The sequence below is a fragment of the Podarcis liolepis genome, assembly GCF_965112155.1.
Source record: "Podarcis liolepis genome assembly, chromosome: 9".
Lineage (NCBI taxonomy): Eukaryota > Metazoa > Chordata > Lepidosauria > Squamata > Lacertidae > Podarcis > Podarcis liolepis.
The window spans coordinates 63,360,861-63,382,175 of NC_139564.1; the positions used below are offsets into that span (position 1 = coordinate 63,360,861).

Genomic DNA, 21,315 nt, shown 5'->3' on the forward strand with positions numbered 1-21,315 from the left:
CAGGAAAGTTAGGAAGTTCAGCTAAATACATACACATTCAATCCACACTACAAGAAAAAGTCAATGTTGGAATAAAATGATGGGGGGCTGTACTATGTGATTAATTCCCTTCAACATTCCTCAGATGGAAATAGCAACATTTCTCATTCCAGCCCACAAACTGACACTCCTTTTTTTTTAGATTTTAATTTATTTAACATAATTGTTATAAAATATAAACAAAATATTGCAAATACATACATATATATATATTTCAAATAAGGACATATATATGAAAAAGGAACAGAAGAGAAAAAAAGAAGAAAGAAGAAAAAATAAAGAGAAAAGAAGAAGAAAAGTTGGAAGAATTTCTTACAAGTTTATTCTATAAATCTCAATATGAAAATAATAAAATTTCATTGGTTAACTTCCATTGCTTACACTGCACTTCCTATATACATTTTAAGCAAGATTGTATGGGGAAAATATGGAATAACAGATACAATTTCACACAAATATTCTAGTCAATACGTTTTCTAAATCTTTCATAAATCTATTCTAAACACAACCAATACCTTACATTTAATCCTTGTCTGCATAAACTGACACTCCTTGACCCCCATTCCCCACCCACAGCAGAGCATTTTCTATCACACCAATGGGACACAGCACACCCACCCTCTGTCATAATCTCATTGCTGAGCAACCATGTGCAGAGCTCAGTGGAGTGGGAAGCCAGCCAACCAGAAGAGTCTCTGAGGTGTACTTACCTGGAGGCAGAGTCAGCATCCAAAGCCAGGTCCAGTCCTAGGGGCAGGCAAACCGCAATCCATGTCTTCAGATGGTTCAGGAGTCAGGGAATCTGATGATCATGGGGGTCAAGGGTCAAGATGTGCAGGAAGCAGTAAGGTAAGACCCGGAACTAAAAGCATTGTTACCATTGACTGCTGCTGGAAGCTCTGCTTAAGAAGGCTGAAGCCAGCTGGTTCTCATCAGCACCTTTCCCTCTGTGTCCTTGAAGGCTGATCAGCGGCAGGTGGAGTCACTCTCCCTTCTCCCCCTTCAGGCTGCTGTTCCACCATCCTGAGAAAACCCCTTAATCCTGATTTGATTTTATGTTATTCTTTGGTAGTTGGACAAAAAGAAAAACACACACCAACAAATAAATTTAGAAAGGGGCAAGATTAGACACAGAGACACAAAGCATTTTTTAAATACAGTCATACCTCGGGTTACAGACGCTTTGGGTCGCACAATTTCAGATTGCGCACCGCGCCTAACCCAGAAATACCAGAACTGGTTACTTCTGGGTTTCAGTGCGTGTGCATGCACAGAAGCGCAGAATCGCGACCTGCGTGTGTGCACATGCGGTGCTGTAGGTTGCGAATGTCCTTCCCGCTTGGATCATGTTCGCAACCTGAGCATCCACTGTATATGAAAAATCAAGACCTTGCTCTCTGCTCTGTTTCATCTTTCTTCCCAGTCTGGGTGGCCTTGCCCTCTGCCTGCCCCTCAGAGCTGACATGCCATGCAGGATTGTGCTTCAGGGCGGTAGCCTCTCCTCTTTCTCACCTGCTCTCCAGCAGCCACCACAAGCTGCCCAAGAAGGGAGGCCAGCAGAGGTGGCCATGAAGAGTCAACAGGATGCTCCTTCAAAGTTGACACTGCTGCCACCGCCATCGCTCAGGACAAGCACCGGATCAATTTTGGCTTTCTAATATAATAAAGAGGATATGCCTTTACTTCTTCTTTACTACTGACAGTTCTGGCAGGTGAAATAGAGCCATTCCAAGATCAAATCAAAAGCTGGATGGCTTTCATAATTCTGGAACCGTCCCTGGAAAATTGGGACACTTGGAGGATATGATTTGGCCAAGTCACACCGACATTGAGCTCTGATGTTACAGAAACCACATAGTGTGGTTTCAGAGATGACCACAGGAACATAGGAAGCTGTTGTCTACCTTCAGGTAGCTAGCTGTGTTAGTCTGATGCAGTCGAAAGAAAAAATAATAATTGTCCAGTAGCACCTTAGAGACCAACTAAGTTTGTTCTGGGTATAAGCTTTCGTGTGCATGCATGCGTGTATCTGAAGGAGTGTGCATGGACACAAAAGCTTATGCCCAGAAGAAACTTAGTTGGTCTCTAAGGTGCTACTGGACATTTTTTCAAAAATTTTTATGTTCTCTACCTTGTGAGACCCTAGTAACACCTATAGCAACTGTCAATAGCTGGATCTCTTTTAGGCCTACCTGGAATTGTTTGTGAGTGTACCTGGGACGTTCTGCATACAAAGCATATCCTATACCACTGAACTAGTCCTTTCCCATTAGCCAGACATGAACTTTTGACGTCTACCCATGATGACGAAGAAAGCAACTGTCAGCAATGCGGGTGGGACAGAGCCCCAAACTAGTACTGGTTGTGCGATTGGCCTGAAAGATGCATAAATCAGCTGTGGTCCATGAAAGCCCATGCTGTTTCCCACTGTAACCATCTATTGTCTCAATTCTTCCTGCTGTTCAAATTACCTTCCATAGAACAAAATATATGTATGAAAGAAATGAATACTTTCTTGTCTTTTCCCTTCAAACTTTTGCCTTCCACTCTCATTCCCCCCCTTACAACTTTACTCTTAGCAGTTGTTGTCCCCCCCCCCCCCCGATGTTTTACTCACCACAATTTTGCTGTTCAATTCCCCTCATGGCTTCTCAGCTTTTCCTCTCCTGGATTTTCTTCTTCTTCCAACCTGTATTGCATCAACTGTACCCTAAGTCATAGGGGAAGCTGTGCTTCTGTTTTGTTTTCCATACCTATCCTGCAAATCTTCCTTAAACTAAAAAAGTCCCACTGTGCGAAAAACCTTTTTGAGCTACATGCAGCTGCAGACGCTTTGTGTGTTTCCTCAATTAATAATTTTGGCTTTCAAATATAATAAAGGCAATATGCCTTTACTACTTCTTCCCTACCAACCTATTCATTGTTAGTAGTTGGCCACTTCAGCTGGCTTCCCCCTGGGGGAGCAGGAGGGGAAGGCAAGAACTCCATTAACCAGCCTTTCTTTCCATGTCAGAAAATTATGCCAAATGTTTATTGAAACTTGGATAGACAAGGCAAATTTATGCTTGGGCAACCAAAGCGATTTTGCCTTATTAGGAAGGCACTTTAGCTCCTGGGCTACTTCCAAAATTACCATGTGATTGAAGCTTTACTGCTTCTTTATTTTTGCATCCAAAATGTCCATATGTCAAGTGCATATATTCCAGCTGAGATAACAAGGTGGGGGGGGGAGGGGAGGAATAAAACCAATTCATTCTTTCACAGAAAATAATGCAACAGTGACGTGCCCTGTTCCAGAGTTTTTAATATTTTAGACACCCCAGAGGTTTTATTGTGACATTGCCAAAAACAAATGAATGGAGGCCTTTTGTTAATTGCTCCATTGTACTCACTCTTTATCTGGGGAGTTGATCAGTTAAAAGGGGAAACGGTTGATGGATATTTAGTGCAATCCTTTGCAGGACCAAGTAAGTCCCGCTATATTCAGTCAAACTTACGCTCTCCACCAACTGTGCATAGGGTTTCAGCCTGTCAACTTCTGTCTCTTGAGGATTATGGTATATTACCTACTGTTGAAGCTTCCAGTGGGGTGGAGTCTTCACGAGGCTATATTTTCTAGACTATATCTCATTGCAATTTGTGTATTTTCTCCCGAACTTCAAAGCATGTGCAGGGCTCAAGCAGATGTTCATATTTCAATGGGACTTACATCATAAACATGCAGACTACATTTTCGAATCATATGTCAGGGCTTAGACTATGGCCTGGTCCTTTTAAAACTTGATAAACCTGTCATAATAGAGTCCAGTCTTGAAACATAGGCACCATCAGTGCTGAACTTTCATTCAATATCACCATCTTTAAGGGAAACAATCTTCAATACCACCCTGAAGAATCCCAGTGGGTTGTATGTCAGGTTTCAATGGAGGCCACAATGTATGCCTTCTTTACAGTCTTCACTGCCACATGGCAGTTGTGATCGTGTGCTCTAATATTCAGCCATCCTTGTAGCAAGAGCTCTTTTGTTGTTGTTGTTGTTGTTGTTGTTGTTTAGTCGTTTAGTCGTGTCCGACTCTTCGTGACCCCATGGACCAGAGCAAACCAGGCACTCCTGTCTTCCACTGCCTCCCGCAGTTTGGTCAAACTCATGTTCGTAGCTTCGAGAACACTGTCCAACCATCTCGTCCTCTGTCGTCCTCTTCTCCTTCTTTCCCAACATCAGGGTCTTTTCCAGGGAGTCTTTTCTTCTCATATGGTGGCCAAAGTATTGGAGCCTCGGCTTCAGGATCTGTCCTTCCAGTGAGCACTCAGGGCTGATTTCCTTCAGAATGGATCGGTTTGATCTTCTTGCAGTCCATGGGACTCTCAAGAGTCTCCTCCAGCAGCATAATTCAAAAGCATCAATTCTTCTGCGATCAACCTTCTTTATGGTCCAGCTCTCACTTCCATACATCACTACTCGGAAAACCATAGCTTTAACTATACGGAAGAGCTCTAATTGGAGGGGAGGGGAGGTTGTCACACCTGCCCCTCCAATGCGTGAAAGGGTATTCCGTTAAAGGAAGCCAGGGGCTCACCTTGCTTTTGTCTGATCCCTTTCCAGGGGTTAGGTCCACGCCAGAGCCCCTGGGAGCATTTGGGGTGAGCTTGAGTCTGAGCCTGGTCCAATGCTCCCCCACAATGTTTACCTGTACTGACCTCTGCCAGTATCCAGTCATCAGTGCTGCCCTGCCAGTGCAGCTAGTCAGGAACCAATGCCTAAGCCAGCGGTTCTCAACCTGTGGGCCCCCAGATGTTGTTGAACTACAACTCCCATCATCCCTGAGCTCTGGCCTTGCTAGCTAGGGGTGATGGGAGTTGTAGTTCAACAACATCTGGGGACCCACAGGTTGAGAAAGGCTGGCCTAAGCAAACCACTCATGATCGGTAATCAATAAAGTTGTGGCCAAAATTATGCCAATAACATTAAACTAAATTCTGTGTCAATTGTGTCTTTATTATGGGGGAGGTCTTGGGATCTTAACACGCAAACAAGAATGTTTGTGTGTGTTTTCTAGGACTAATGACAAATTAAAATGGAGCCCCCCACACTTGCTGCCTGCTCCTATTTCACTTTCATTGTACATACCAAAGTTGAAATAATATAAATAATATAACCTGAGTACAATTAAATAGAACTTAATTTAATTGTACCCAGGTTATATTGTTTATATTATTTCTTAAATTTAGATCTTGCACCTTGCTCCAAAGCAGCCCAGGGTGGAACACATATAAAACAGTATAATTAAAACTTCTGGGGAAAAAGTTAAAAACAACATTCTAATAAACACACAAAAACAACTCGTTAAAAACAGACTGCATTTTATTGTCAGCTTAGGGCATCTCCCCATTACAACATTTTGGAAGTATATTCCCTTTGCACTGGTGGTTAAGGCTTGCCAAAACTGCTGGTGCTCAAAACTCCTTCTGGTTTCAGCTCAGTCGTAAAGCTCTTCCTACAAGCCGTGTGTCAGCTGCACCTCCTTGTTCCTGCTACAAAGAACACCACAACTAAAATAAAACAACTCAAAAAATGTTCCTCCAACTTTTCATTTCTGCAGATGTTCTCAAGTTGTGCTTTTCAAGGAGTCAATATAAAAGGAGAACGTACCGAATTCTACTGACTTCATCGTGAGGAGTAACCATACCAATCACCAGACTGTGAAGTCAAATATTTTTCTGGGGGGTGAGGGGACTCCTGCACTGCTTGCAAACCTTCAGGCACAATCTGTTGATCATTTCTTATAGATTGATGACTCTGTAGGGTATGACTCACGGGATGCAGTACTGAGTTGTTCAAATAACTTTCTCTTTTTTATATATATAATTTTTTTTATTGCTTTTTTCCAGGGTAAAAAATACATCATTCAAATAACTTTCTCAAGGCCACAGAATGAATCCAAGGCAGATGTGGGGATTTTTAACCCAGGCCTCCCAAAAGCAAGCCCAATTTCACAATTCAATTCATGCTAGCAAAATTCAGTTCCCAAGTAAGACAAACAACATTACTGCAGAAGTCCCATGCATATAATTGGCCAAGTAAACTCCAATACAAGGAACAGACTTAGCATATGGGAAGGGTTGGTTATATGATGTTGTATTGCATTGTGTTACAGTATATTCATGTACCACCTTTTTGTCCAAAGGCCAGACTACGTTCAGATGTCAACACCACATTATATTAAAAAATACACACACACACAACTTGAGGAAGTCCAGGAGGAAGTCTCCATAACAGTGAAATATCTAGAAGCCAAGTTATGTGATGAATGGTTGGAGGAATGTTGTTTGCTTAGTTGGAGAAGAGAAGAGCGAGGTGTGACATAAGAGCAGTTTTCATGAAGGGCTGTCATGAACAAGATGAAACAGACTTATTCTCTGTTACTCCAGAGGGAAAGACTAGAACCAATGTTTGGAAAGTTGCTGGGGGAGCAGATTTCAGCTTAGTATTAGAAGAAACACTGTTGAACAGTAGCACAGAGTGCATTGGGAATGGTGAGGATCTTTCAATGGAGATATTTCTGGGGGGGCTGGATGGCTATTGTCCACAGATGCTGTGGTGGCATCACAAATTGCAGGCCCTATACTGAGTAGTGGGCTTATACAAGATGACAAGATGGAAAACTTTTGGGGAAAGTGTATTTTTGAGGTTTGATGGCTCATAACACCTGATTGGCTCTCTAAACACTCATGCTCATCGGCTACATTCAAATGAAGGAAATCTACTGCATATCAACCTAAGCAAGTTGTGCTTCCCTTTTCTGGTTATTTGACTATACAGTGGTGCCTCGCAAGACGAAAAGAATCCGTTCTGTGATTCTCTTCATCTAGCGGTTTTTTCGTCTTGCGAAGCAAGCCCATTGGCGGATTAGCAGATTAGCGCTATTAGCGGCTTTTAGCGGCTTATCTGCTGATCGGATCAGCTGATAAGCGGCTTAGCAGCTTAGAAAAAGGGGGGAAAGAAAAAAAACCAGCAGGAACTCGCAAGACATTGTCGTCTTGCGAAGCAAGGCCATAGGAAATTTGTTTTGTGAAGCACCTCCAAAACGGAAAACTCTTTCGTCTAGCGAGTTTTCCGTCTTGCGAGGCATTCGTCTTGCGGGGCACCACTGTACAGATAATGGAACAAACTTTGTTGCATTACATTTTCCATTAAATTATCTTTCCATTGATACATAATTTTATGATATTCCTCCAAAACAAAGTGGTGTTATGAACCATCAAATCTCAGAAATGCCCTTTTCCCAAAAGGTTTCCACAGTTTTGGCCACTAGTGTAACATCCAGACATCCCTTCCAAATATCTTTTCCCAATCGGGCATGCCCCGATCCTGAGATCTTCATCTAAGACCCTTCTCTGCATTCCTTCTCCAGTGGAGCACCAGAGGGTGGTGCTGAGAGATGAGACCTTCTCTGTAGTAGTCCTCTATTTATTGAATGCTCTCCCTACGAAGCCTACCTGGCACCAATCATGCCAGGGAGGCTGGTGTCTAAGAGGAAATGGGTGTGCTGGGCCCAGGGGTAACCCAGGAACTGCAGTCAGGTGCGGTCCAGGTGCGGTCCCCAGCGACTCACCTCCCTGTTTCACCCGAAGGCAAGCACTCCTCCTGTGAGTACTCAGGTCTCTCCTTCTCTCAGACCTGAGTCTTTGCAACTTGGGAGACATTGGTGGGTTACTAGACCCAGGGGCCACCTCAGCCTCCCATGACCAAACTGGTAGTGGAGCAGCTGTAAGTGATTGCCTAGCTGGAGGCAACGAGGTAATCCCCGCATCTGGAGCCGGGGCAGGCTAAGGCCCCTGACTCGGCCCAGCTGGTGTTTGCTGCAGGGGAACCTGTGCAGCCTGGGACTCTTCAGGATCATGCCCCAAACTTGTTTCAGATGATGCCTGAGGCAAAGGATCCTGTGCAGACTGAGTCTCCTCTGCTTCCAGGTCCGAGCCCGAGTCCCAGGCCATCACACCTAAGAGGAAATGGGGAACTTTCCCACCAGCCTCAGTCTGCCCTCAACCAGCCATCCCCTGCCTGCTTTCATCCTTACAGCATGTCAGATATGTCTGCCATGGGTTCCAGTTCCACCTACTGTTGGTCTCTCTTCCACCAGTCCAAACATGTGCCACTACCACTGGTGCCATTCTTGTCATCATTTCAGCACCAGGCAAATTTCTCTTTGTTTTCCCAGGCATTTGGCAGCAGAAATGATATGACTGTACTGTTAACTCTGTTTTTAATAACACTTATGCAATCTTTTTTTTTTTTTGTTCTTTTCATTTTGGTTGCAAATCAATCTAGGACTTTCTTGGTGAGAAGCGACAGGCACGTTTAATGAATAATAATCAATGAACCAAATCGGACCTAAACTCTATGATACAAGAAAACCTCAAGGCATTTTATGCAAGCAAATATGCATGGGCAGCATTTTACCTAGTAAGAAGTAAACCTGCATGCGCCTTCCAATGATCTGACCAAGATGTGCAAAGGCATTCGCATACCTAACAAGCATTAGGTGCTTGCAGTGTTATTTTATCAATATGTATTTATAACAAAAATACTGTATTTATCACTGTAAAATAACATCAGACCTGTTAGTCTGGCTGTGTTCTGACTGTTCTGCACACATACACCATCAGAGGTATATCCGTTTTTTGCTATGGCTCTTGCTATGTTGTGCATCTGGTAAAGAGGTAAAATTCCAGCATTTGCCATGAAGTGGGATGTAGCAATGCAAAGCTGTTGTTTTTTAGTGTGGTGTCTGCCCTTGAAATTTTATCTGTATCTTCCAGAAACAGAGCTTGTGCGTGTTCCAATAAAGGACTGGATGGCTGATCTTGCATAGAGATAGATTTATCATGACATGGAGGTGAGCCTGCAATACCATGGGCTTTTCAGATTCGATTTCAATGTCTTTCTTCACTGATATCCGACACCAGAAAGGTCCCATTTACCTTCATATTTTCACAATTTAATTAGTTGTTAATATACTGGGATAGGAGGAGATGAAACATCAGTGCAGAAGACAGTGTCATCATTCAAGTTCCAACTTTCTATGCACAAAAAGCACCTGGGACCAAAAGAAAACCCACCTTAAAGAAAACCAACTGATTTTTACATGATCCAATGGTGCAGGTTTAAGTGTCTGTGTTTGGTTTGTGAAAATCAAAAAGAGTTGGGAGAACATCCCAAGAAATCTCTTGGATTTTTCTACTGGCATGGTTCCCTGTCCCAGCTACTATGAAAGTATTGGGATTTAAAACCAACCAACCAACTGTTTGCAATGAAAACTGATCCAGGAAAGCTGCCTTAAGTGTGGTATTCAGGTGCAATACATATTTTACAGAGCAATCCATATCTGCTTTTCACCAGGCTATGGGGAGGGGGGGAGTGAACTTGGTGAAGGAGCTCGAAACTGCCAATCTTTCACCAGACAGAACCTGCTGAGTGATGCCAGGGCGGATCTCCTCCTGCCAACTCCAAAACAGGGCTTGCTGGGAACAGGGACGAGTTGGCCTGGAGTCTATTGTATTGTGAGTCAGTCCTGCTGCCATCAGATGATGGTGTCAGGCCTGATCTGGGTCCAATCACTGCTCTAGCTTCCAGCTGATGTCACAGTCTGCCTGCCACTCCACCTTCTACAGTGACCACAGTGTATAGCATGGCTGTGGATGTGGTTAGAAAAACATCCCCCTCACAAAAACCCCTATTTGTTTTATGCTTTTCAGGAATCTGTGCTAGTGATATAGCTACTCCCCTCTACACTCCAAATTTGGCATCAGCCATTGTTCATACCTCTACTAAAATGTCCTATAATTAATGATATAATTAATGAGCTACATCAATTATACCTCTTTTGTTTCTCTTATCTAAGGTGCAGGTGTGTCATTTACATTGCAGATTAATATTTGCTATAGTGGATTGTCAATCTGAGTTTCTGTCAACACCGCCTCTGGCAATCTTCAACAGGTTCTTTCCTTAGCAGGTGAGATTCTGCCTGCCATGTCACTGGCATTCTCACATCTCACTGACTGTTAAGACAGTAGAAATGGAATAGTAATTGGGCAACAACTTCCTCCTCAGATAGGTAGATGTGGTTCCGACTTTTTGCGCTTTCATATATGGGACATAACTTTGGGAAGATTTTTTAATATATAGCACTGAGTCTTCAAAACCCATTTACTCTAAGAAACATATAAACAGCTCAGCTCTATGCATATTTATTCAACAGCAAGTTCTAATGAGCTTAATAAGAATTATTCTTATTATGCAAATGTGCTGAAGATTTCAGCCTTATCTCTCCCCCCCCCATTGCATATTCCCCCCCTATTCAGAAAGTTGTGGCTGCCAAGTGTTTCTTTCCCCGGAGTCTGCTCCCAGGTACTTCATTTGAGTGGACACTGGACCCCATATGGCAGTTGCAGTCTTAGCCTCCATGAATATTTTTATTGAAATAGTTAAAGGTAAATGGACCCCTGACCGTTAGGTCCAGTCGTGGCATACTCTGGGGTTGCGGCGCTCATCTTGCTTTATTGGCTGAGGGAGCCGGCATACAGCTTCTGGGTCATGTGGCCAGCATGACTAAGCTGCTTCTGGCGAACCAGAGTAGCGCACGGAAACGCCATTTACCTTCCCGCCGGAGCGGTACCTATTCATCTACTTGCACTTTTGGCATGCTTTCGAACTGCTAGGTTGGCAGGAGTTGGGACCGAGCAACAGGAGCTCACACCATCATGGGGATTCGAACCGCCAACCTTCTGATCGGCAAGTCCTAGGCTCTGTGGTGTTAGCCCCCCCCCCAAAAAAAAACAACACCTTACTTCTACTACTACTATGGCTATTGAGTGGATTGTACCAAAGGTTCTGGCTCTGGAAATTTCTTCTCACTGAACATAACACTTTCGAGTCAGTGATTTTATTCAGGGCTGTTGCAAGAGAGAAAAGGGTTCAAGTCCTGCTTGTGAAAAAAATATTCCCATTGTGTTCCATGTGCTTCCTCTCAAGGGAGTATGCACAGGGCTGCATTTGTCTTGTTCACACATTAATATTATTATTGTTCTTCTCATCATTAAATGCATTGCCTGCCCTTCTCCAGAAGGTCCCCGGGTGAACCACAACTGTTTAAAATTTAGAACATTTAGAACATATTACATTCACAAGAATAAGGTGGGCCCCTGAAATCACATATCCCAGTTGTCAAAAGCAAAGGTAAAGAGATGTGTCTTCAGGATTGACCAAAGGTTGTACAGTGAAGAAGTCAGATACAGTAGAACCTCGAGTTGCAGACGTAATCATGGAGGCACGTCTGCAACTCGAAGCGTTCGCATACAGAAGCGCGCGCCTGTGCACGCACGAGTGGCAAACCTGGAAGTAACCCCTTCCGGTACTTCCGGGTTGCCACGGGACGCAACTTGAAAAGACGTAACCTGAAGTGGACGCAACATGAGGTATGACTGTACAGATTTGTAGGGAGAGCATTCCACAGTTACGGGGTTGCTACTACCACATATCTTCTGAGGGAGGTGAAACTACCAAGAGGGCCTCCTCTGCTGATGTTAATACCTGAGGGGGTCTGTAAGGAAAGAGGGAGTCTTTGAGATTCTTAGGGCCTAAGTCAGTTGAGAGCTTTGAATGTGAGCACCATGAACTGGGCCTATATTATTCTGAGCACAGGTAGAAGCTACACATCTATAAAGGGTTGTGTGAAAGAGTGCACAGTTGTTGTATCTGTGTACACTCACTGAACGTAGCACGTGAACACCCCTGTTGTTATCTCACAAACAAAAGTGTGATGGGTGTTTGGTTCCAAGGGATTGTATTATACAAAGGGGGAAAAGAAGTTAACGAAAAGCACAATCCAAGCCTATTTGGAAGCTATGAAAGTATTCACTGTAGCCCTGAGTCAAGCACTCCTTCCAACTTTATTTAAGAGTATTTTTATATTGAATTCTAATCACCATGTTTCTCACCTCCTAACCTGCTTGGGAAATAAATAGCATGCTTCCAGAGTACAGGCACCGAGAAAAATTTGCCAATTGTCCATTAGAGGATTAAACTTTTGTGGTAGCTGTCATTAGTTGCCCTGTTCTCTAGTTCCTTTCTAAGTGATGTGACATTTCAAAATTGATAGATTGTTGTGAGCACATGTATGCACCATGTTGCCTTGGTTCATTTGTTTTCAAGCATTACTGAAAAGAAAGAGCTTGGTTATTATTAGTTTTTTAGTCTTTTTTATTTCTGCAAAATAGCCCAATAACAAACATTAGTACAGATGGAAAGCCTCAGAACCATTCTTCACAAATGAATGGATTCTGATTATGGGAGCTTGGCTGTTTTGGGAACAATACAGCAGGTTTATGAAAGATTATGTTGCCTCAGTTGTCTGTGAAGTTTTGGCATTTGGTCCTGATTCTGTTTCTTGTTTGTTTTTGCCTAAGCCTTTGGAGAGCTTATTTGAACAGGAAGCCTTCCATGGCACCACAGCCTTATTGGGCCTATTGATTTATGACTTGCCTTTCTGATTTGAGACTAGTATACACTTGCAGTAGAATGAGGTGGGAGAATGGACTGTGATTGTTCAGACTAGGTGGGGTCTTGCCACATTTTAAAATGATCCCTGCTGTATAAACAAGTATCCAGTCTACCTGCAAGTTGAAGCAGCCACAGAAGGGGAAATGATGTACCACAACTTTTCCCCTGATGTGCTTCTTTTTAATTGTCAGAATATTGTTACATGGTGGAATATTTTCTTTTAAAATAATAATAATATGTGAACCCTGTTTTCAATCTGGCTAGTTTAGTCCACTACCTCATTCTGCTACACGTGTAAAGCAGTTCTAAGGCTAAATGATCAATGTATCTATTTCATTTGTAGCTGGCCTCCTCCACAGGGAAGTGTTGCCACTGCTCTAACAAACGAATTGTGTTAGGGCTGTTCAGTGGAATCAATAATCTGGACCTTGTGTAGATATATATGAGCTTTCCCCACCAAGAATGAGTTTCAAAGTTTTACTGCAGAACAGTCTTAAATACTAGTTACATAACATGAACAAAATAACAGAGTAACATATTGCAAACAAGTAGTGTGGTTCAGTCCTTTAACTGCCTTATGCAGTTTTGAAAACTTTCTTCTCTCTGGTCCCAGAGAGAGATCCTAAGCTCGTTCATCATTGCAGGGAGTTGCATTGAGAGTTGGAGTCGAACTACATTTGGATATGGTCATATGTTCTCCATCCTTGATATATAATCATAACCATATATTTTTATGTTGGATGGTTGATTTCCTCTCTCTGATCCCAGAGAGAGATCCTAAGCTCGTACATCATTGCAGTTATCCTCTGCTACAACTCCTGCTACTAGGCACCTCTGACTTCTCAGGTTTCATCTCCTGCTGTGAGGGCTGCAACTTGGGTTTCCTGTGATGTGTCATCAGGGACTCACTAAAATGGAAACACACCAGCTTTCCGCTTTCACCCAGAGTGAAACCTCTTGCTTAAGGTTAACTTCTCTTTACAGCAATCCAAATACAATGCATTCAAACATAGCATTTTATGTACTTGTAATGTTAACAGATTGGTCTCATCCCCAGCCACATCACTACATTGGCAGATATTCAGTTTTTCATCCCTTGTAACCCATGGCACCTTCCTGTTTCCCCGCTTTAACTGTAGATAATAAGTACCTTTGGCTATGTCGTTTCCCTAAGTCATTTTGTAAAGTATCATGTGCACTAAAAGTGCCATATATATTGGTGTGAGGAACCTGTGGAACCCCCACCCCACTTCGCGTTTTGCTGGACTAAAATTCCCATTATTGCACCATGCGGGCTGGTGTTGATGAGAGTTCAAATCCAACTACATTTAAATGGTCATGTGTTCTCCACCCTTGATATAAAATCATAACCATATATTTTTATGTTGCATGGTCAGTCTCTCTTCCACAGTGATTGATATTTGTACAGCCAGCATCAGCTAAGGTCCTTACTTCTATGAGATATAAACCCAATCTCAGACTGGCACACATGTTTGCATGCAAATGCATCTACTGTACATTAGCATAAGCATCAGAGTTCACAGTGCTAACCTTAACAATGCTTCCCCTCCTGGATATTTGTATTTCCTTGTAACACATATATTACAACTGCAGGTTTACAGAAGGCCTCCACGTGCCCGTGCAGATGTTCCCCAGTAAGGATTTTGATAAAATTGGCGTCTTTAAAAAAGAAGTTCTCTACTCCCAGTTTAAAATGCAAATGGTTAAAATGGAAACATCCCAGCTGATTATAGATGGCATTGATAAAGCATGGACAGCTATAAAGAAGTGAGGCAAGGACAGTGACACGGTAGATATTTCCCCCCCTCTGTGATAAGATAAACCTGCAGGCAAGCCTACCAAACATAAAACCCACCTTTGTCAGACACTGCATAATCCCGCACAATACTGCTAGAGCGTGACTTTGGTGACAGAATTTCTGGATTCAATAGAGAGATGAACGCTACGCTGATGACCTTGTGTTGGCTAGTGCAAAGTGTCCGTCTTTTTGTGTGTGCAAAAGTTCTGTTTTCTGCATAAATGTGGGAAATGTGGCAGCAAAAGCAAAGCAGCCCACAGTTTTGCTAAATGTCCTCAAATGTGTGATCAATGAGGACACAGGACACCAGCCTAAACAGCTTTAAAGGGGGATTAGAAAAATCCATTGAGGCTTGAGGTCCTGATGATTCCAATATCACAACCAGTATGCCTCTGAATACCAGTTGCTGGAATTGTGAGTGCGAGGTGCTCATGATAATCTGTGTTCTGGGTTTGTTCCCCATGAGGACATCATGCTGGGCTAGGTAGGTCTTTGGTTTGATCCAGTAAAACTCTTCTTAGGTTTTTATGACCTCTCCAGGGCCAGATTTAGGTTTGATGAGGCCCTAAGCTCCTGAAGGTAATGGGGCCCTTTATATGTCCAGCTGTCCTTTGTCAACAACAAATTGTCACTGTTTTTCGTGTTGAATATATGCTACAGTAAATGGAAATCTATGGAACTAATAGGTATCTAAAGCCATTTGCACATAACGAAATATGTATTTTATCAAAGTAATTGTTGAACTGAAATACAATTAAGAAGAAGTATATTAATAGTGAAACACAATTAAGAAGAGGTACTGATATATTAATAGTGAAATAAATATTAAGTTCTGACTTAAAATGATTTTTTATTCATAACAAACTTAATAATGCAAGCACATTGGCATTTGGCAATAACCCAAGTTCCTTTAGAAACACAATTTACAAAGACTCATAATCTAGTCTCTCGAAACTTGCTATAACATGAAATAATAACAGGCGTGAATATATGATGCAAACTACTAATAATTATAAATAGCAGAATGTAGGCACCCTATATGTAGAAATGAGCAAACCAGTGATATTTTAAGGAGCAGGCTAGCAGACGGGGCCCATTACCTACATCATAGGAGCCTACACAACACAAAACACTGTTGCTGTATGTAGGTTTTATTTTATTGGTTTTTTATCTTATATTTTGGAAATGTAAATCCAGGTTTTTTTCCTTTATTTTTTGGGGGGCCCCCAAGAGAGTGCGGCCCCAAACTATAGCTTGTTTAGCTTATATGTATATCTGGCACTGGACCTCTCTCAAAAACTGTTCTGATAGCCTGTCTCCAATTGATTATAAATCTGATGCATACATATTTGTTAAAACCCTGAAATGGAAATATGGCTGATAAATGTGACACAGTGGAATGGGTCCGTAATACAAATTTGCACAGTGTCATGGTTAACACCCCCCTTTTTTATTTTTTGGGGGGTTGGGATCAACACACTTCATTACCTTTGCCATCATAAAAACAAGCAAACATAGCAATCATATATGGACAGCATGCTGTGCCACAAACTTCACGATTTATTGTGTCAAAGGACGTTGTCTAATCCACAGGAGTTTGTAGTCCACTCACAGGCTCCTTCTTGAATTTTTCGCACTGCAAAAATAATGCACAATAAAAACTAATTTCAGTGATAATAGTGCTATATTTCACCGTACAGTCCTTATGGAGTTTGCAGCTGAGCTAGATAAACGTAGAAATAGATTATTTTGATCACTGTCAAAGTTAGATGAAATAATTGTATTGTCTAATAATTCATCGGCAAAAGATTGTGTCACCTACTAATCAATATCCAAGGTAAGTAGCTAACCCAGGGGTCAGCAAACTTTTACAGCAGGGCGCCAGTCCACTGTCCCTCAGACCTTGTTGGGGGAATGGACTATATTTTGAAAAAAATAATAATGAACAAATTCCTATACCCCGCAAATAACCCAGAGATGCATTTTACCGTATTGTTCACCCTATAGGATGCACTTTTCCCCCTCCAAAAATGAAGGGGAAATCTGGGTGCGTCCTATGGGGCGAATGCAGGCTTTCGCTGAAGCTTGGAGAGCGAGAGGGGTCGGTGCGCACCGACCCCTCTCGCTCTCCAGGCTTCAGGAACACATCTGCAGCCTAGGCAGCCCTGCGGGAGTTCCCGCAGGGCTGTCTAGGCTTCGGATAGCAGCCTGCTTCCCGGAGCGCCGGGCGTGCTGAAAGCAGAGCGCCCGGCGCTTCGGGAACACATCCACAGCCTAGGTAGCCCTGCGGGAGTTCCCGCAGGGCTGTCTAGGCTGCGGATAGCAGCCTGCTGCCCGGCGCGAGGAGTGCCCTGAAGCAGAGCGCCCCTCGCGCCGAGCAGACATCCGCAGCGTGGGGAGCCCTGCAGGAATTCCTCGCAGGGCTCCCAACGCTGTGGATAGCAGCCTGCTGCCCGGCGCGAGAGGCACCCTGAAGCAGAGCGCCCCTCACGCCGGGCAGACATCCGCAGCGTGGGGAGCCCTGCAGGAGTTCCTCGCAGGGCTCCCCACGCTGCGGATAGCAGCCTGCCGCCCGGCGCACGGAACACCCTGAAGCAGAGCGCCCCGCGTGCCGGGCAGACATCGGCCAGCCCCACAAGCTCGGGGGACAGCAGGGAGGCGCAGTGCCACCATCCCGCTGTTCCTCGACCTGGTTCGGTTTCCCCGACCTGGTTTTGGGGGGAAATAAAGGGGGGGAATCCTTTATTTCCCCCCCAAAAAACTAGGTGCGTCCTATGGGACGGAGCGTCCTATGGGATGAAAAATACGGTAAATAAAAGCACACATTCTACTCATGTAAAAACACGCTGATTCCTGGACTATCCGTGGGCCGGATTGAGAAGGCGATTGGGCTTGATCCAGCCCCCGGGCCTTAGTTTGCCTACCCATGAGGTAACCTGTTCCAAAAAGCAGATGGCATCCAATCCTATCATTCATGAAAATCTCCTTGTGTTTGAGTAATGGTCTTGTGAACAGGAATATCTGAGGAATTCAGTCTTTGATGATTCCAATATGAACTGACCTTATCACCAGCTCATGAACTAATGTGCAGATCAGAAAGGAGCTGTCCACTGAATTTTGCATTCCTGCAAATGTTGTGACACAGCCTCTAGCTTGCAAAATGTTGAAAAAGTATGTTTTTTAAAAGCATGTTTTGATGGGAAAAATTAAATTGAAAAAAGAAACAGTATAAAAATGTGTATTTTGAGAGAATACACTTGGGGGGGGGCTGGGTGCAAATTAATGTGACGATGTGATGTAAACACATTTGAAAGTGACATGGACTGAAAATAGATTGATTTGTTCATCCCTGCATGTAAGCTAACCCACAAGGAAGATGTTTTCACTCTGTGACAATTAGCTATTCTGGTCAGTAATAATTTATCTGTAATTTCTCAGCTGAGTTGCCACCGGAATGAACCATGACTTTATTTCTGGTAAGTTAGACCCTCTATTACAAATCTTCAGGTTACTATTCCGTGTTTATCAATTTGCTCAATGCACAAAAATGATAATGTGTGCTGTGTATCGAAGAGTGTCTAGGCTATTAGGAAGAGATGAAATCCTTTTTAGAAACGCCAACAACTACTGCTTTAAATTGGAATGAATTTCTACAGGGCACGCATATAAGTTAAGCTAAAGTTAATTTAGTTTGGCAGATAGAATATGTAGGAAAATCATTTAACTTTAAGTTTGCATTAATGCAGTTCTTCAAACTTTGTGCATAAAAGTATGAATAAGGTAGGAATTTTAGTATAGGGCTGTTCCTGTGTTCTTTGGCCATTGGGGGGGAACAGATGTATGGACACCACCCACAAAATCTGCATCACTGCCTAGTCCAGCATCTGTGCTGAGTGCTAAGATCTGATGTGAAGCTTCTTAAGTGCACTTGGTTCAATGCACTTAGAAGCCTTCTTTTGTGTCAGAACCCACAGGCCCCTGACAGAACCATCAATGACCAGAGAGAGATGTTGTGGCAGCTCCTCCCCAACCTTTCCTTGGTTTAAAAAAAGATCTGTGTGCTCTGAGGGAAGGCGGAACTGATGGGGCAGCCATTTCCAGACCATGAATGGACCTGAGGGAAAGGAGAAACGAGGGAGCCCAGACCAGAGAACTTGTGTCATCAGCTCCTGGTTGGCCTGATTTTTCTTCTTCTTTCTTTCTGGAAATAAGTAACATGGAAATGAGCACTAAACTCTAGCTAGATTCCACTATATTTGAAGAAGGCTTTACATTGTTGGAAATATCACATTGTGAGCAAAAATTAACTGGTGAGCAAACATCAGGAAGATGGAATAAAGCACTGTCTGTGTGCAACCTAACTATTTTTTATGAGCTGGAAAAAACATCACATACTGATGTTTTCCTATCATGGAAAGTCATTAACAATAGCTTACCATGACTGAAAAATATACAAGTGCACTACTGACTCACTCCACTCTTCCTTGAGTCAAGTACAAGTCATAAATCTTCGCTTACTATGGTATGGAAGCTAATACTCATGGTTTGCTTCTCTCCAGTCAAACCACAATGCTAAACCAATGGGTTTTCTTGGTTCACCAAGGGCCAGTTCATATGACACAATAAACCAAAGCCAATAAAAGGGGTGGAATGGCAAAACACAAAGGAAGTGATAGAGTGATGCTGCTGCTTCATGGTAAGCCATGGTTTATTTAATGTGCAAGTAAGGTGTCAATAAGTGGATGTGTGCCACAGACTAAAAACAGATTAAAAAATAATGAATGGTGTGGTTTTGATAAGATTCTCTTTTGGAAAACGCACAGGTGGTTGCTCTACTTATGCTTAGACTAATCTTCCTCCATTTTCTTCTCAGTATATCTCCCCCCCCCCCACACACACATTTTGTTATAATTTACTTAGCGTCCAGTACTGGGAAATGTGAAACCTCTGGAACATTTTGCTATCTATGGCATCCCTTGGGCATTTCCCCTGAGATGGAATCTCCAAATTCACCAAGAATTTTACTTTGGCAAAATTTAGGGACTATCTAGAGATGTGGAGGCATCCCTCCATGGACTTTTAGACATTATGCAGTCACGCATCTGAGGCTTCCCTCAAAAGCCTTGCATGTTTTACCAGAGGAAGAGTTTCCAAATCTGGTTCAGAGTTTGATCTCTGAGTGACGCCTTTCATGGTCTCTTCTGCACTGGCAGTGGGCTTATGCAGGTCATCTCCTGTCTGCAGTTACCCTTTGTTCCCTCTTGCAATAAGATCAGCTTGCCCCACCTGTGCTATTTCTAGTGTTGGCAACTGTGTTTCACCCCAGAATTGAACAGCTGTCCTTTAGAGTACTAGGATAAGCCCCTAAGGGACTAGTAATGACATCAGCCATTTCCTAAATAGCCGGAACACAGCTCTGTTGGAGGGAAGCATTATAGAGATGAATAATCACTAGTGACAAATCCTCGCAATAGTATTTCAACATCTAATTAGGGATGTTGTCACAGCTAGTGGCAGTTCTTCTTTGTAAAGCTTGCATGAGAAGTATCTCCTCTCTCCTCAGCACAAGGCACTGTGGCTGACAGACCAGAAGCAGGTGATGTCTCAGGGGTCAGTGTGCAGCTGCCCGGAACAGTGAAGGAATGATTAAATGTCTTCCGTCTCGGTGGGAAGGATGTTCTCTGACTAATCCTAGTGAGATTTTGCCCTGTCATTCTTTCATTATATAAAAAAAGCAGACTTGTGTACATATCTTATCTCTAAAATGGAAAGATCCAATATTACAATGGTAGCTTGCTTGTCTGTTTTTGCATTTTCAATAGAGATTTCAACATATCGTTGCCGGGAAAACTTGGGGAGCAAACAAATGAGCCTAGAGGGAATAGTCAGTTCCATCTATATTATCATTCCTCCCTCACAATCTGAGCAGCTTACTTAGAGAATGTCAAACCTTGCCATTAGGGGAGAGCAGGTCTGCCCCCTCCCACAAAAAGCTAGAATGAGGTCATGTGGAAGGGACACACAGGTGCCCCAATGTGGTGTTGTTGGCATCTGTCAATCTTGAGAGACAATGGAGTGTGCCAACAGGACTGAACTCAAACCACTGGAGAATCACAGCATGTGCTGTGGCTGCAGGGACCCATAACTTGTAACTTCTCCCTCCTTCATTGTTTCTGCTGTATCAGCAGCACCAAAGTGACCCCTCCAAGGTGCTAGCCTAGGGAGGGTGTATGGAGGTCTTGGACTGCCCAGACACACAGACCATCTTGGCCTCACTGATGCTGTCAGAAGGAAAGCAAAGCAATACATTTGGCACCAGCTTGGCTGCCAGAGTTGCCAGAAGGAGGCATACAAGGTGCCATCTGTCAGGAGTCCAGTTCCTGGCTTGATAACACAGTGAGCATTGTTATTTAAAAAAGATGCTTTTTTGTCAAAAGAAACAGATAGCTCCAGATGGCTTTAAGATAGCCTCCGCCATCATCAATCAAGATGACCCTTCTGAGGATTGCTTCCGGCGTGACCAGCAGCAACTGAACTTTCACTTCATTCGTCTTTCGTTTTGCTTCCTATCTTGCAGCCCTCCCATTCGTCGAGATCTCAGACTGAGTGGGTCAGCTCCCTGCTCTACCCCATTCTCTGAGAGGCTGTCTCTTAACTCTTTTCTACCTGTTTGTGTTTCCGGTGAGCTTTGCCCACTTGCTCTCCGCCATTCCCTTATCAGCCGGCATTCCTAGGGGCGGGGGAGTTGGCACTAGCCGATGATCATCCTACATGGCAGTTAACCCTCTCTGTTCCTGGCTGCTTTCTTCAGTTGGCAGTCATCCTTCCCTGGGAGCTGGCTCATTCATGACACCATCCAACCATCCTAGGGACTCCACTATGGATTTGGGTAGGGTTT

The 21,315-nt window shown here is 43.3% G+C and overlaps 1 long non-coding RNA gene across 3 annotated transcripts in view; it reads left to right on the plus strand.

Moving 5' to 3' along the window:
* Window positions 1-707: 707 nt before the first annotated feature.
* LOC310686427 overlaps window positions 708-21,315 on the plus strand; it is a 43,063-nt gene continuing 22,455 nt past the window's right edge. For 2 of the 3 annotated variants that reach the window (XR_014515894.1, XR_014515895.1), the window contains exons 1-3: window positions 708-888; window positions 8,860-9,010; window positions 9,942-10,052. This is a non-coding gene — a long non-coding RNA (uncharacterized lncRNA). The remainder of the gene's footprint in view (window positions 889-8,859; window positions 9,011-9,941; window positions 10,053-21,315) is intronic. The other variant, XR_014515896.1, reaches the window with a different exon arrangement.